At 52.4% G+C, this 13,144-nt stretch overlaps 40 non-coding genes across 40 annotated transcripts; 13 read left to right on the top strand and 27 right to left on the bottom strand.

Moving 5' to 3' along the window:
- Positions 1-20: 20 nt before the first annotated feature.
- Trnav-aac (transfer RNA valine (anticodon AAC)) lies at positions 21-93 on the bottom strand. Its single transcript has one exon. It is a non-coding gene; the product is annotated as a tRNA-Val (tRNA).
- Positions 94-251: 158 nt separating this feature from the next.
- On the bottom strand, positions 252-324 carry Trnav-uac (transfer RNA valine (anticodon UAC)). The gene has a single exon. It is a non-coding gene; the product is annotated as a tRNA-Val (tRNA).
- Positions 325-736: 412 nt separating this feature from the next.
- Trnap-cgg (transfer RNA proline (anticodon CGG)) lies at positions 737-808 on the top strand. Its single transcript has one exon. It is a non-coding gene; the product is annotated as a tRNA-Pro (tRNA).
- Positions 809-1,003: 195 nt separating this feature from the next.
- Trnav-aac (transfer RNA valine (anticodon AAC)) lies at positions 1,004-1,076 on the bottom strand. Its single transcript has one exon. It is a non-coding gene; the product is annotated as a tRNA-Val (tRNA).
- A 158-nt stretch (positions 1,077-1,234) lies between these two features.
- Trnav-uac (transfer RNA valine (anticodon UAC)) lies at positions 1,235-1,307 on the bottom strand. Its single transcript has one exon. It is a non-coding gene; the product is annotated as a tRNA-Val (tRNA).
- Positions 1,308-1,719: 412 nt separating this feature from the next.
- Trnap-cgg (transfer RNA proline (anticodon CGG)) lies at positions 1,720-1,791 on the top strand. The gene has a single exon. It is a non-coding gene; the product is annotated as a tRNA-Pro (tRNA).
- A 195-nt stretch (positions 1,792-1,986) lies between these two features.
- Positions 1,987-2,059, bottom strand: Trnav-aac (transfer RNA valine (anticodon AAC)). The gene has a single exon. It is a non-coding gene; the product is annotated as a tRNA-Val (tRNA).
- A 158-nt stretch (positions 2,060-2,217) lies between these two features.
- Trnav-uac (transfer RNA valine (anticodon UAC)) lies at positions 2,218-2,290 on the bottom strand. The gene has a single exon. It is a non-coding gene; the product is annotated as a tRNA-Val (tRNA).
- Positions 2,291-2,702: 412 nt separating this feature from the next.
- Positions 2,703-2,774, top strand: Trnap-cgg (transfer RNA proline (anticodon CGG)). The gene has a single exon. It is a non-coding gene; the product is annotated as a tRNA-Pro (tRNA).
- Positions 2,775-2,969: 195 nt separating this feature from the next.
- Trnav-aac (transfer RNA valine (anticodon AAC)) lies at positions 2,970-3,042 on the bottom strand. Its single transcript has one exon. It is a non-coding gene; the product is annotated as a tRNA-Val (tRNA).
- A 158-nt stretch (positions 3,043-3,200) lies between these two features.
- Trnav-uac (transfer RNA valine (anticodon UAC)) lies at positions 3,201-3,273 on the bottom strand. Its single transcript has one exon. It is a non-coding gene; the product is annotated as a tRNA-Val (tRNA).
- Positions 3,274-3,685: 412 nt separating this feature from the next.
- Positions 3,686-3,757, top strand: Trnap-cgg (transfer RNA proline (anticodon CGG)). The gene has a single exon. It is a non-coding gene; the product is annotated as a tRNA-Pro (tRNA).
- Positions 3,758-3,952: 195 nt separating this feature from the next.
- On the bottom strand, positions 3,953-4,025 carry Trnav-aac (transfer RNA valine (anticodon AAC)). Its single transcript has one exon. It is a non-coding gene; the product is annotated as a tRNA-Val (tRNA).
- A 158-nt stretch (positions 4,026-4,183) lies between these two features.
- Positions 4,184-4,256, bottom strand: Trnav-uac (transfer RNA valine (anticodon UAC)). Its single transcript has one exon. It is a non-coding gene; the product is annotated as a tRNA-Val (tRNA).
- Positions 4,257-4,668: 412 nt separating this feature from the next.
- On the top strand, positions 4,669-4,740 carry Trnap-cgg (transfer RNA proline (anticodon CGG)). The gene has a single exon. It is a non-coding gene; the product is annotated as a tRNA-Pro (tRNA).
- Positions 4,741-4,935: 195 nt separating this feature from the next.
- Positions 4,936-5,008, bottom strand: Trnav-aac (transfer RNA valine (anticodon AAC)). The gene has a single exon. It is a non-coding gene; the product is annotated as a tRNA-Val (tRNA).
- A 158-nt stretch (positions 5,009-5,166) lies between these two features.
- On the bottom strand, positions 5,167-5,239 carry Trnav-uac (transfer RNA valine (anticodon UAC)). The gene has a single exon. It is a non-coding gene; the product is annotated as a tRNA-Val (tRNA).
- A 412-nt stretch (positions 5,240-5,651) lies between these two features.
- On the top strand, positions 5,652-5,723 carry Trnap-cgg (transfer RNA proline (anticodon CGG)). Its single transcript has one exon. It is a non-coding gene; the product is annotated as a tRNA-Pro (tRNA).
- Positions 5,724-5,918: 195 nt separating this feature from the next.
- Positions 5,919-5,991, bottom strand: Trnav-aac (transfer RNA valine (anticodon AAC)). Its single transcript has one exon. It is a non-coding gene; the product is annotated as a tRNA-Val (tRNA).
- A 158-nt stretch (positions 5,992-6,149) lies between these two features.
- Positions 6,150-6,222, bottom strand: Trnav-uac (transfer RNA valine (anticodon UAC)). Its single transcript has one exon. It is a non-coding gene; the product is annotated as a tRNA-Val (tRNA).
- Positions 6,223-6,634: 412 nt separating this feature from the next.
- On the top strand, positions 6,635-6,706 carry Trnap-cgg (transfer RNA proline (anticodon CGG)). The gene has a single exon. It is a non-coding gene; the product is annotated as a tRNA-Pro (tRNA).
- A 195-nt stretch (positions 6,707-6,901) lies between these two features.
- On the bottom strand, positions 6,902-6,974 carry Trnav-aac (transfer RNA valine (anticodon AAC)). Its single transcript has one exon. It is a non-coding gene; the product is annotated as a tRNA-Val (tRNA).
- Positions 6,975-7,132: 158 nt separating this feature from the next.
- Trnav-uac (transfer RNA valine (anticodon UAC)) lies at positions 7,133-7,205 on the bottom strand. Its single transcript has one exon. It is a non-coding gene; the product is annotated as a tRNA-Val (tRNA).
- A 412-nt stretch (positions 7,206-7,617) lies between these two features.
- Trnap-ugg (transfer RNA proline (anticodon UGG)) lies at positions 7,618-7,689 on the top strand. Its single transcript has one exon. It is a non-coding gene; the product is annotated as a tRNA-Pro (tRNA).
- Positions 7,690-7,884: 195 nt separating this feature from the next.
- On the bottom strand, positions 7,885-7,957 carry Trnav-aac (transfer RNA valine (anticodon AAC)). The gene has a single exon. It is a non-coding gene; the product is annotated as a tRNA-Val (tRNA).
- Positions 7,958-8,115: 158 nt separating this feature from the next.
- On the bottom strand, positions 8,116-8,188 carry Trnav-uac (transfer RNA valine (anticodon UAC)). Its single transcript has one exon. It is a non-coding gene; the product is annotated as a tRNA-Val (tRNA).
- Positions 8,189-8,600: 412 nt separating this feature from the next.
- Positions 8,601-8,672, top strand: Trnap-cgg (transfer RNA proline (anticodon CGG)). The gene has a single exon. It is a non-coding gene; the product is annotated as a tRNA-Pro (tRNA).
- A 195-nt stretch (positions 8,673-8,867) lies between these two features.
- On the bottom strand, positions 8,868-8,940 carry Trnai-aau (transfer RNA isoleucine (anticodon AAU)). The gene has a single exon. It is a non-coding gene; the product is annotated as a tRNA-Ile (tRNA).
- A 158-nt stretch (positions 8,941-9,098) lies between these two features.
- Trnav-uac (transfer RNA valine (anticodon UAC)) lies at positions 9,099-9,171 on the bottom strand. Its single transcript has one exon. It is a non-coding gene; the product is annotated as a tRNA-Val (tRNA).
- A 412-nt stretch (positions 9,172-9,583) lies between these two features.
- On the top strand, positions 9,584-9,655 carry Trnap-cgg (transfer RNA proline (anticodon CGG)). The gene has a single exon. It is a non-coding gene; the product is annotated as a tRNA-Pro (tRNA).
- A 195-nt stretch (positions 9,656-9,850) lies between these two features.
- Trnav-aac (transfer RNA valine (anticodon AAC)) lies at positions 9,851-9,923 on the bottom strand. Its single transcript has one exon. It is a non-coding gene; the product is annotated as a tRNA-Val (tRNA).
- A 642-nt stretch (positions 9,924-10,565) lies between these two features.
- On the top strand, positions 10,566-10,637 carry Trnap-cgg (transfer RNA proline (anticodon CGG)). The gene has a single exon. It is a non-coding gene; the product is annotated as a tRNA-Pro (tRNA).
- Positions 10,638-10,832: 195 nt separating this feature from the next.
- Positions 10,833-10,905, bottom strand: Trnav-aac (transfer RNA valine (anticodon AAC)). The gene has a single exon. It is a non-coding gene; the product is annotated as a tRNA-Val (tRNA).
- Positions 10,906-11,063: 158 nt separating this feature from the next.
- Positions 11,064-11,136, bottom strand: Trnav-uac (transfer RNA valine (anticodon UAC)). The gene has a single exon. It is a non-coding gene; the product is annotated as a tRNA-Val (tRNA).
- Positions 11,137-11,548: 412 nt separating this feature from the next.
- Trnap-cgg (transfer RNA proline (anticodon CGG)) lies at positions 11,549-11,620 on the top strand. Its single transcript has one exon. It is a non-coding gene; the product is annotated as a tRNA-Pro (tRNA).
- A 195-nt stretch (positions 11,621-11,815) lies between these two features.
- Positions 11,816-11,888, bottom strand: Trnav-aac (transfer RNA valine (anticodon AAC)). The gene has a single exon. It is a non-coding gene; the product is annotated as a tRNA-Val (tRNA).
- A 158-nt stretch (positions 11,889-12,046) lies between these two features.
- On the bottom strand, positions 12,047-12,119 carry Trnav-uac (transfer RNA valine (anticodon UAC)). Its single transcript has one exon. It is a non-coding gene; the product is annotated as a tRNA-Val (tRNA).
- A 412-nt stretch (positions 12,120-12,531) lies between these two features.
- Positions 12,532-12,603, top strand: Trnap-cgg (transfer RNA proline (anticodon CGG)). Its single transcript has one exon. It is a non-coding gene; the product is annotated as a tRNA-Pro (tRNA).
- A 195-nt stretch (positions 12,604-12,798) lies between these two features.
- On the bottom strand, positions 12,799-12,871 carry Trnav-aac (transfer RNA valine (anticodon AAC)). The gene has a single exon. It is a non-coding gene; the product is annotated as a tRNA-Val (tRNA).
- Positions 12,872-13,029: 158 nt separating this feature from the next.
- On the bottom strand, positions 13,030-13,102 carry Trnav-uac (transfer RNA valine (anticodon UAC)). Its single transcript has one exon. It is a non-coding gene; the product is annotated as a tRNA-Val (tRNA).
- Positions 13,103-13,144: the final 42 nt, after the last annotated feature.

Raw genomic sequence — 13,144 nt, 5'->3', positions numbered from 1 at the left:
TGTTTTTAATGATGAAAAAGTGTTTCCGCCCGGGATCGAACCGGGGACCTTCTGCGTGTTAGGCAGACGTGATAACCGCTACACCACGGAAACTACTTGTGTGCGCCATACCTTAGAGACAACTCGTGCTGATGTTGAGATCGTAACTAAAAAATTAAATAAATGCGCTTCTTGCATAACAAAGGTACATGCAGAAGATCCTCACATGACGTGGCTCACTGGAGTACAATGCGACACAGGCAAGAAAATACTGTTCCCGCCCGGGATCGAACCGGGGACCTTCTGCGTGTAAAGCAGACGTGATAACCGCTACACTACGGAAACTGCGGACGGGAGGAGTCCATCCCCGTTCACTCGAAATTACCTCAGCCTCTCTCCCGTCCGCGAATGCACACGCGACGGTTCTTTTGACAGCCTGGAAACCATTACAGCCGAGGGCTCAAGAAGTCTTCGGGGTGCTCGAGAGGGTGTCTGCCGTAGCACCCCTAACGAGATAGCGGCGTTTCCCGCAGTCGTGATTGCAAGTCATAGCAGCAAAAGCAATCACTTTCTTAGCAGCAGGGAGTGCGAGCCCAGCGGCAGCTCTACATGAAGGTACCAATAGCCCAGGAAGGCCGCCGACCGCGGGAATTCGCGCCGCCCCCATCCCGCCAGCCTACACGAGACTTTCCAGAGCACCCTGGACCACATCGAGGCACCCAGTGCACTGAAATAATAGTCATTCGCCATGTCAGATGGCTCGTTGGTCTAGGGGTATGATTCCTGCTTCGGGTGCAGGAGGTCCCGGGTTCAAATCCCGGACGAGCCCTAGCGTTTTGTGCAAACTGATCGCACATGAGTGGCTGAGTCGATGCAAAATGCTCGGCGGCAGTATCAAATGAATTTCATATTTGATGTGAGCAATTGACACTCTGATCCGACGTGTGAAGGCGATTACGAAGGTTTTTGGGTACAGATGGAAGCAGATGCATGTTACTATGTCTTGTTTTTAATGATGAAAAAGTGTTTCCGCCCGGGATCGAACCGGGGACCTTCTGCGTGTTAGGCAGACGTGATAACCGCTACACCACGGAAACTACTTGTGTGCGCCATACCTTAGAGACAACTCGTGCTGATGTTGACATCGTAACTAAAAAATTAAATAAATGCGCTTCTTGCATAACAAAGGTACATGCAGAAGATCCTCACATGACGTGGCTCACTGGAGTACAATGCGACACAGGCAAGAAAATACTGTTCCCGCCCGGGATCGAACCGGGGACCTTCTGCGTGTAAAGCAGACGTGATAACCGCTACACTACGGAAACTGCGGACGGGAGGAGTCCATCCCCGTTCACTCGAAATTACCTCAGCCTCTCTCCCGTCCGCGAATGCACACGCGACGGTTCTTTTGACAGCCTGGAAACCATTACAGCCGAGGGCTCAAGAAGTCTTCGGGGTGCTCGAGAGGGTGTCTGCCGTAGCACCCCTAACGAGATAGCGGCGTTTCCCGCAGTCGTGATTGCAAGTCATAGCAGCAAAAGCAATCACTTTCTTAGCAGCAGGGAGTGCGAGCCCAGCGGCAGCTCTACATGAAGGTACCAATAGCCCAGGAAGGCCGCCGACCGCGGGAATTCGCGCCGCCCCCATCCCGCCAGCCTACACGAGACTTTCCAGAGCACCCTGGACCACATCGAGGCACCCAGTGCACTGAAATAATAGTCATTCGCCATGTCAGATGGCTCGTTGGTCTAGGGGTATGATTCCTGCTTCGGGTGCAGGAGGTCCCGGGTTCAAATCCCGGACGAGCCCTAGCGTTTTGTGCAAACTGATCGCACATGAGTGGCTGAGTCGATGCAAAATGCTCGGCGGCAGTATCAAATGAATTTCATATTTGATGTGAGCAATTGACACTCTGATCCGACGTGTGAAGGCGATTACGAAGGTTTTTGGGTACAGATGGAAGCAGATGCATGTTACTATGTCTTGTTTTTAATGATGAAAAAGTGTTTCCGCCCGGGATCGAACCGGGGACCTTCTGCGTGTTAGGCAGACGTGATAACCGCTACACCACGGAAACTACTTGTGTGCGCCATACCTTAGACACAACTCGTGCTGATGTTGACATCGTAACTAAAAAATTAAATAAATGCGCTTCTTGCATAACAAAGGTACATGCAGAAGATCCTCACATGACGTGGCTCACTGGAGTACAATGCGACACAGGCAAGAAAATACTGTTCCCGCCCGGGATCGAACCGGGGACCTTCTGCGTGTAAAGCAGACGTGATAACCGCTACACTACGGAAACTGCGGACGGGAGGAGTCCATCCCCGTTCACTCGAAATTACCTCAGCCTCTCTCCCGTCCGCGAATGCACACGCGACGGTTCTTTTGACAGCCTGGAAACCATTACAGCCGAGGGCTCAAGAAGTCTTCGGGGTGCTCGAGAGGGTGTCTGCCGTAGCACCCCTAACGAGATAGCGGCGTTTCCCGCAGTCGTGATTGCAAGTCATAGCAGCAAAAGCAATCACTTTCTTAGCAGCAGGGAGTGCGAGCCCAGCGGCAGCTCTACATGAAGGTACCAATAGCCCAGGAAGGCCGCCGACCGCGGGAATTCGCGCCGCCCCCATCCCGCCAGCCTACACGAGACTTTCCAGAGCACCCTGGACCACATCGAGGCACCCAGTGCACTGAAATAATAGTCATTCGCCATGTCAGATGGCTCGTTGGTCTAGGGGTATGATTCCTGCTTCGGGTGCAGGAGGTCCCGGGTTCAAATCCCGGACGAGCCCTAGCGTTTTGTGCAAACTGATCGCACATGAGTGGCTGAGTCGATGCAAAATGCTCGGCGGCAGTATCAAATGAATTTCATATTTGATGTGAGCAATTGACACTCTGATCCGACGTGTGAAGGCGATTACGAAGGTTTTTGGGTACAGATGGAAGCAGATGCATGTTACTATGTCTTGTTTTTAATGATGAAAAAGTGTTTCCGCCCGGGATCGAACCGGGGACCTTCTGCGTGTTAGGCAGACGTGATAACCGCTACACCACGGAAACTACTTGTGTGCGCCATACCTTAGAGACAACTCGTGCTGATGTTGACATCGTAACTAAAAAATTAAATAAATGCGCTTCTTGCATAACAAAGGTACATGCAGAAGATCCTCACATGACGTGGCTCACTGGAGTACAATGCGACACAGGCAAGAAAATACTGTTCCCGCCCGGGATCGAACCGGGGACCTTCTGCGTGTAAAGCAGACGTGATAACCGCTACACTACGGAAACTGCGGACGGGAGGAGTCCATCCGCGTTCACTCGAAATTACCTCAGCCTCTCTCCCGTCCGCGAATGCACACGCGACGGTTCTTTTGACAGCCTGGAAACCATTACAGCCGAGGGCTCAAGAAGTCTTCGGGGTGCTCGAGAGGGTGTCTGCCGTAGCACCCCTAACGAGATAGCGGCGTTTCCCGCAGTCGTGATTGCAAGTCATAGCAGCAAAAGCAATCACTTTCTTAGCAGCAGGGAGTGCGAGCCCAGCGGCAGCTCTACATGAAGGTACCAATAGCCCAGGAAGGCCGCCGACCGCGGGAATTCGCGCCGCCCCCATCCCGCCAGCCTACACGAGACTTTCCAGAGCACCCTGGACCACATCGAGGCACCCAGTGCACTGAAATAATAGTCATTCGCCATGTCAGATGGCTCGTTGGTCTAGGGGTATGATTCCTGCTTCGGGTGCAGGAGGTCCCGGGTTCAAATCCCGGACGAGCCCTAGCGTTTTGTGCAAACTGATCGCACATGAGTGGCTGAGTCGATGCAAAATGCTCGGCGGCAGTATCAAATGAATTTCATATTTGATGTGAGCAATTGACACTCTGATCCGACGTGTGAAGGCGATTACGAAGGTTTTTGGGTACAGATGGAAGCAGATGCATGTTACTATGTCTTGTTTTTAATGATGAAAAAGTGTTTCCGCCCGGGATCGAACCGGGGACCTTCTGCGTGTTAGGCAGACGTGATAACCGCTACACCACGGAAACTACTTGTGTGCGCCATACCTTAGACACAACTCGTGCTGATGTTGACATCGTAACTAAAAAATTAAATAAATGCGCTTCCTGCATAACAAAGGTACATGCAGAAGATCCTCACATGACGTGGCTCACTGGAGTACAATGCGACACAGGCAAGAAAATACTGTTCCCGCCCGGGATCGAACCGGGGACCTTCTGCGTGTAAAGCAGACGTGATAACCGCTACACTACGGAAACTGCGGACGGGAGGAGTCCATCCCCGTTCACTCGAAATTACCTCAGCCTCTCTCCCGTCCGCGAATGCACACGCGACGGTTCTTTTGACAGCCTGGAAACCATTACAGCCGAGGGCTCAAGAAGTCTTCGGGGTGCTCGAGAGGGTGTCTGCCGTAGCACCCCTAACGAGATAGCGGCGTTTCCCGCAGTCGTGATTGCAAGTCATAGCAGCAAAAGCAATCACTTTCTTAGCAGCAGGGAGTGCGAGCCCAGCGGCAGCTCTACATGAAGGTACCAATAGCCCAGGAAGGCCGCCGACCGCGGGAATTCGCGCCGCCCCCATCCCGCCAGCCTACACGAGACTTTCCAGAGCACCCTGGACCACATCGAGGCACCCAGTGCACTGAAATAATAGTCATTCGCCATGTCAGATGGCTCGTTGGTCTAGGGGTATGATTCCTGCTTCGGGTGCAGGAGGTCCCGGGTTCAAATCCCGGACGAGCCCTAGCGTTTTGTGCAAACTGATCGCACATGAGTGGCTGAGTCGATGCAAAATGCTCGGCGGCAGTATCAAATGAATTTCATATTTGATGTGAGCAATTGACACTCTGATCCGACGTGTGAAGGCGATTACGAAGGTTTTTGGGTACAGATGGAAGCAGATGCATGTTACTATGTCTTGTTTTTAATGATGAAAAAGTGTTTCCGCCCGGGATCGAACCGGGGACCTTCTGCGTGTTAGGCAGACGTGATAACCGCTACACCACGGAAACTACTTGTGTGCGCCATACCTTAGAGACAACTCGTGCTGATGTTGACATCGTAACTAAAAAATTAAATAAATGCGCTTCTTGCATAACAAAGGTACATGCAGAAGATCCTCACATGACGTGGCTCACTGGAGTACAATGCGACACAGGCAAGAAAATACTGTTCCCGCCCGGGATCGAACCGGGGACCTTCTGCGTGTAAAGCAGACGTGATAACCGCTACACTACGGAAACTGCGGACGGGAGGAGTCCATCCCCGTTCACTCGAAATTACCTCAGCCTCTCTCCCGTCCGCGAATGCACACGCGACGGTTCTTTTGACAGCCTGGAAACCATTACAGCCGAGGGCTCAAGAAGTCTTCGGGGTGCTCGAGAGGGTGTCTGCCGTAGCACCCCTAACGAGATAGCGGCGTTTCCCGCAGTCGTGATTGCAAGTCATAGCAGCAAAAGCAATCACTTTCTTAGCAGCAGGGAGTGCGAGCCCAGCGGCAGCTCTACATGAAGGTACCAATAGCCCAGGAAGGCCGCCGACCGCGGGAATTCGCGCCGCCCCCATCCCGCCAGCCTACACGAGACTTTCCAGAGCACCCTGGACCACATCGAGGCACCCAGTGCACTGAAATAATAGTCATTCGCCATGTCAGATGGCTCGTTGGTCTAGGGGTATGACTCCTGCTTCGGGTGCAGGAGGTCCCGTGTTCAAATCCCGGACGAGCCCTAGCGTTTTGTGCAAACTGATCGCACATGAGTGGCTGAGTCGATGCAAAATGCTCGGCGGCAGTATCAAATGAATTTCATATTTGATGTGAGCAATTGACACTCTGATCCGACGTGTGAAGGCGATTACGAAGGTTTTTGGGTACAGATGGAAGCAGATGCATGTTACTATGTCTTGTTTTTAATGATGAAAAAGTGTTTCCGCCCGGGATCGAACCGGGGACCTTCTGCGTGTTAGGCAGACGTGATAACCGCTACACCACGGAAACTACTTGTGTGCGCCATACCTTAGAGACAACTCGTGCTGATGTTGACATCGTAACTAAAAAATTAAATAAATGCGCTTCTTGCATAACAAAGGTACATGCAGAAGATCCTCACATGACGTGGCTCACTGGAGTACAATGCGACACAGGCAAGAAAATACTGTTCCCGCCCGGGATCGAACCGGGGACCTTCTGCGTGTAAAGCAGACGTGATAACCGCTACACTACGGAAACTGCGGACGGGAGGAGTCCATCCCCGTTCACTCGAAATTACCTCAGCCTCTCTCCCGTCCGCGAATGCACACGCGACGGTTCTTTTGACAGCCTGGAAACCATTACAGCCGAGGGCTCAAGAAGTCTTCGGGGTGCTCGAGAGGGTGTCTGCCGTAGCACCCCTAACGAGATAGCGGCGTTTCCCGCAGTCGTGATTGCAAGTCATAGCAGCAAAAGCAATCACTTTCTTAGCAGCAGGGAGTGCGAGCCCAGCGGCAGCTCTACATGAAGGTACCAATAGCCCAGGAAGGCCGCCGACCGCGGGAATTCGCGCCGCCCCCATCCCGCCAGCCTACACGAGACTTTCCAGAGCACCCTGGACCACATCGAGGCACCCAGTGCACTGAAATAATAGTCATTCGCCATGTCAGATGGCTCGTTGGTCTAGGGGTATGATTCCTGCTTCGGGTGCAGGAGGTCCCGGGTTCAAATCCCGGACGAGCCCTAGCGTTTTGTGCAAACTGATCGCACATGAGTGGCTGAGTCGATGCAAAATGCTCGGCGGCAGTATCAAATGAATTTCATATTTGATGTGAGCAATTGACACTCTGATCCGACGTGTGAAGGCGATTACGAAGGTTTTTGGGTACAGATGGAAGCAGATGCATGTTACTATGTCTTGTTTTTAATGATGAAAAAGTGTTTCCGCCCGGGATCGAACCGGGGACCTTCTGCGTGTTAGGCAGACGTGATAACCGCTACACCACGGAAACTACTTGTGTGCGCCATACCTTAGAGACAACTCGTGCTGATGTTGACATCGTAACTAAAAAATTAAATAAATGCGCTTCTTGCATAACAAAGGTACATGCAGAAGATCCTCACATGACGTGGCTCACTGGAGTACAATGCGACACAGGCAAGAAAATACTGTTCCCGCCCGGGATCGAACCGGGGACCTTCTGCGTGTAAAGCAGACGTGATAACCGCTACACTACGGAAACTGCGGACGGGAGGAGTCCATCCCCGTTCACTCGAAATTACCTCAGCCTCTCTCCCGTCCGCGAATGCACACGCGACGGTTCTTTTGACAGCCTGGAAACCATTACAGCCGAGGGCTCAAGAAGTCTTCGGGGTGCTCGAGAGGGTGTCTGCCGTAGCACCCCTAACGAGATAGCGGCGTTTCCCGCAGTCGTGATTGCAAGTCATAGCAGCAAAAGCAATCACTTTCTTAGCAGCAGGGAGTGCGAGCCCAGCGGCAGCTCTACATGAAGGTACCAATAGCCCAGGAAGGCCGCCGACCGCGGGAATTCGCGCCGCCCCCATCCCGCCAGCCTACACGAGACTTTCCAGAGCACCCTGGACCACATCGAGGCACCCAGTGCACTGAAATAATAGTCATTCGCCATGTCAGATGGCTCGTTGGTCTAGGGGTATGATTCCTGCTTTGGGTGCAGGAGGTCCCGGGTTCAAATCCCGGACGAGCCCTAGCGTTTTGTGCAAACTGATCGCACATGAGTGGCTGATTCGATGCAAAATGCTCGGCGGCAGTATCAAATGAATTTCATATTTGATGTGAGCAATTGACACTCTGATCCGACGTGTGAAGGCGATTACGAAGGTTTTTGGGTACAGATGGAAGCAGATGCATGTTACTATGTCTTGTTTTTAATGATGAAAAAGTGTTTCCGCCCGGGATCGAACCGGGGACCTTCTGCGTGTTAGGCAGACGTGATAACCGCTACACCACGGAAACTACTTGTGTGCGCCATACGTTAGAGACAACTCGTGCTGATGTTGACATCGTAACTAAAAAATTAAATAAATGCGCTTCTTGCATAACAAAGGTACATGCAGAAGATCCTCACATGACGTGGCTCACTGGAGTACAATGCGACACAGGCAAGAAAATACTGTTCCCGCCCGGGATCGAACCGGGGACCTTCTGCGTGTAAAGCAGACGTGATAACCGCTACACTACGGAAACTGCGGACGGGAGGAGTCCATCCCCGTTCACTCGAAATTACCTCAGCCTCTCTCCCGTCCGCGAATGCACACGCGACGGTTCTTTTGACAGCCTGGAAACCATTACAGCCGAGGGCTCAAGAAGTCTTCGGGGTGCTCGAGAGGGTGTCTGCCGTAGCACCCCTAACGAGATAGCGGCGTTTCCCGCAGTCGTGATTGCAAGTCATAGCAGCAAAAGCAATCACTTTCTTAGCAGCAGGGAGTGCGAGCCCAGCGGCAGCTCTACATGAAGGTACCAATAGCCCAGGAAGGCCGCCGACCGCGGGAATTCGCGCCGCCCCCATCCCGCCAGCCTACACGAGACTTTCCAGAGCACCCTGGACCACATCGAGGGACCCAGTGCACTGAAATAATAGTCATTCGCCATGTCAGATGGCTCGTTGGTCTAGGGGTATGATTCCTGCTTCGGGTGCAGGAGGTCCCGGGTTCAAATCCCGGACGAGCCCTAGCGTTTTGTGCAAACTGATCGCACATGAGTGGCTGAGTCGATGCAAAATGCTCGGCGGCAGTATCAAATGAATTTCATATTTGATGTGAGCAATTGACACTCTGATCCGACGTGTGAAGGCGATTACGAAGGTTTTTGGGTACAGATGGAAGCAGATGCATGTTACTATGTCTTGTTTTTAATGATGAAAAAGTGTTTCCGCCCGGGATCGAACCGGGGACCTTCTGCGTATTAGGCAGACGTGATAACCGCTACACCACGGAAACTACTTGTGTGCGCCATACCTTAGACACAACTCGTGCTGATGTTGACATCGTAACTAAAAAATTAAATAAATGCGCTTCTTGCATAACAAAGGTACATGCAGAAGATCCTCACATGACGTGGCTCACTGGAGTACAATGCGACACAGGCAAGAAAATACTGTTCCCGCCCGGGATCGAACCGGGGACCTTCTGCGTGTAAAGCAGACGTGATAACCGCTACACTACGGAAACTGCGGACGGGAGGAGTCCATCCCCGTTCACTCGAAATTACCTCAGCCTCTCTCCCGTCCGCGAATGCACACGCGACGGTTCTTTTGACAGCCTGGAAACCATTACAGCCGAGGGCTCAAGAAGTCTTCGGGGTGCTCGAGAGGGTGTCTGCCGTAGCACCCCTAACGAGATAGCGGCGTTTCCCGCAGTCGTGATTGCAAGTCATAGCAGCAAAAGCAATCACTTTCTTAGCAGCAGGGAGTGCGAGCCCAGCGGCAGCTCTACATGAAGGTACCAATAGCCCAGGAAGGCCGCCGACCGCGGGAATTCGCGCCGCCCCCATCCCGCCAGCCTACACGAGACTTTCCAGAGCACCCTGGACCACATCGAGGCACCCAGTGCACTGAAATAATAGTCATTCGCCATGTCAGATGGCTCGTTGGTCTAGGGGTATGATTCCTGCTTCGGGTGCAGGAGGTCCCGGGTTCAAACCCCGGACGAGCCCTAGCGTTTTGTGCAAACTGATCGCACATGAGTGGCTGAGTCGATGCAAAATGCTCGGCGGCAGTATCAAATGAATTTCATATTTGATGTGAGCAATTGACACTCTGATCCGACGTGTGAAGGCGATTACGAAGGTTTTTGGGTACAGATGGAAGCAGATGCATGTTACTATGTCTTGTTTTTAATGATGAAAAAGTGTTTCCGCCCGGGATCGAACCGGGGACCTTCTGCGTGTTAGGCAGACGTGATAACCGCTACACCACGGAAACTACTTGTGTGCGCCATACCTTAGAGACAACTCGTGCTGATGTTGACATCGTAACTAAAAAATTAAATAAATGCGCTTCTTGCATAACAAAGGTACATGCAGAAGATCCTCACATGACGTGGCTCACTGGAGTACAATGCGACACAGGCAAGAAAATACTGTTCCCGCCGGGATCGAAACGGGGACCTTCTGCGTGTAAAGCAGACGTGATAACCGCTACACTACGGAAACTGCGGACGGGAGGAGTCCATCCCCGTTCACTCGAACTTACCTCAGCCTCTCTCCCGTCCGCGAATGCACACGCGACGGTTCTTTTGACAGCCTGGAAACCATTACAGCCGAGGGCTCAAGAAGTCTTCGGGGTGCTCGAGAGGGTGTCTGCCGTAGCACCCCTAACGAGATAGCGGCGTTTCCCGCAGTCGTGATTGCAAGTCATAGCAGCAAAAGCAATCACTTTCTTAGCAGCAGGGAGTGCGAGCCCAGCGGCAGCTCTACATGAAGGTACCAATAGCCCAGGAAGGCCGCCGACCGCGGGAATTCGCGCCGCCCCCATCCCGCCAGCCTACACGAGACTTTCCAGAGCACCCTGGACCACATCGAGGCACCCAGTGCACTGAAATAATAGTCATTCGCCATGTCAGATGGCTCGTTGGTCTAGGGGTATGATTCCTGCTTCGGGTGCAGGAGGTCCCGGGTTCAAATCCCGGACGAGCCCTAGCGTTTTGTGCAAACTGATCGCACATGAGTGGCTGAGTCGATGCAAAATGCTCGGCGGCAGTATCAAATGAATTTCATATTTGATGTGAGCAATTGACACTCTGATCCGACGTGTGAAGGCGATTACGAAGGTTTTTGGGTACAGATGGAAGCAGATGCATGTTACTATGTCTTGTTTTTAATGATGAAAAAGTGTTTCCGCCCGGGATCGAACCGGGGACCTTCTGCGTGTTAGGCAGACGTGATAACCGCTACACCACGGAAACTACTTGTGTGCGCCATACCTTAGAGACAACTCGTGCTGATGTTGACATCGTAACTAAAAAATTAAATAAATGCGCTTCTTGCATAACAAAGGTACATGCAGAAGATCCTCACATGACGTGGCTCACTGGAGTACAATGCGACACAGGCAAGACAATACTGTTCCCGCCCGGGATCGAACCGGGGACCTTCTGCGTGTAAAGCAGACGTGATAACCGCTACACTACGGAAACTGCGGACGGGAGGAGTCCATCCCCGTTCACTCGAAATTACCTCAGCCTCTCTCCCGTCCGCGAATGCACACGCGACGGTTCTTTTGACAGCCTGGAAACCATTACAGCCGAGGGCTCAAGAAGTCTTCGGGGTGCTCGAGAGGGTGTCTGCCGTAGCACCCCTAACGAGATAGCGGCGTTTCCCGCAGTCGTGATTGCAAGTCATAGCAGCAAAAGCAATCACTTTCTTAGCAGCAGGGAGTGCGAGCCCAGCGGCAGCTCTACATGAAGGTACCAATAGCCCAGGAAGGCCGCCGACCGCGGGAATTCGCGCCGCCCCCATCCCGCCAGCCTACACGAGACTTTCCAGAGCACCCTGGACCACATCGAGGCACCCAGTGCACTGAAATAATAGTCATTCGCCATGTCAGATGGCTCGTTGGTCTAGGGGTATGATTCCTGCTTCGGGTGCAGGAGGTCCCGCGTTCAAATCCCGGACGAGCCCCAGCGTTTTGTGCAAACTGATCGCACATGAGTGGCTGAGTCGATGCAAAATGCTCGGCGGCAGTATCAAATGAATTTCATATTTGATGTGAGCAATTGACACTCTGATCCGACGTGTGAAGGCGATTACGAAGGTTTTTGGGTACAGATGGAAGCAGATGCATGTTACTATGTCTTGTTTTTAATGATGAAAAAGTGTTTCCGCCCGGGATCGAACCGGGGACCTTCTGCGTGTTAGGCAGACGTGATAACCGCTACACCACGGAAACTACTTGTGTGCGCCATACCTTAGAGACAACTCGTGCTGATGTTGACATCGTAACTAAAAAATTAAATAAATGCGCTTCTTGCATAACAAAGGTACATGCAGAAGATCCTCACATGACGTGGCTCACTGGAGTACAATGCGACACAGGCAAGAAAATACTGTTCCCGCCCGGGATCGAGCCGGGGACCTTCTGCGTGTAAAGCAGACGTGATAACCGCTACACTACGGAAACTGCGGACGGGAGGAGTCCATCCCCGTTCACTCGAAATTACCTCAGCCTCTCTCCCGTCCGCGAATGCACACGCGACGGTTCTTTTGACAGCCTGGAAACCATTACAGCCGAGGGCTCAAGAAGTCTTCGGGGTGCTCGAGAGGGTGTCTGCCGTAGCACCCCTAATGAGATAGCGGCGTTTCCCGCAGTCGTGATTGCAAGTCATAGCAGCAAAAGCAATCACTTTCTTAGCAGCAGGGAGTGCGAGCCCAGCGGCAGCTCTACATGAAGGTACCAATAGCCCAGGAAGGCCGCCGACCGCGGGAATTCGCGCCGCCCCCATCCCGCCAGCCTACACGAGACTTTCCAGAGCACCCTGGACCACATCGAGGCACCCAGTGCACTGAAATAATAGTCATTCGCCATGTCAGATGGCTCGTTGGTCTAGGGGTATGATTCCTGCTTCGGGTGCAGGAGGTCCCGGGTTCAAATCCCGGACGAGCCCTAGCGTTTTGTGCAAACTGATCGCACATGAGTGGCTGAGTCGATGCAAAATGCTCGGCGGCAGTATCAAATGAATTTCATATTTGATGTGAGCAATTGACACTCTGATCCGACGTGTGAAGGCGATTACGAAGGTTTTTGGGTACAGATGGAAGCAGATGCATGTTACTATGTCTTGTTTTTAATGATGAAAAAGTGTTTCCGCCCGGGATCGAACCGGGGACCTTCTGCGTGTTAGGCAGACGTGATAACCGCTACACCACGGAAACTACTTGTGTGCGCCATACCTTAGAGACAACTCGTGCTGATGTTGACATCGTAACTAAAAAATTAAATAAATGCGCTTCTTGCATAACAAAGGTACATGCAGAAGATCCTCACATGACGTGGCTCACTGGAGTACAATGCGACACAGGCAAGAAAATACTGTTCCCGCCCGGGATCGAACCGGGGACCTTCTGCGTGTAAAGCAGACGTGATAACCGCTACACTACGGAAACTGCGGACGGGAGGAGTCCATCCCCGTTCACTCGAAATTACCT

Source organism: Schistocerca gregaria, chromosome 2 (genome assembly GCF_023897955.1).
Source record: "Schistocerca gregaria isolate iqSchGreg1 chromosome 2, iqSchGreg1.2, whole genome shotgun sequence".
Taxonomy (NCBI): Eukaryota; Metazoa; Arthropoda; class Insecta; order Orthoptera; family Acrididae; genus Schistocerca; species Schistocerca gregaria.
This window is presented reverse-complemented; position numbering and strand designations above follow the sequence as displayed.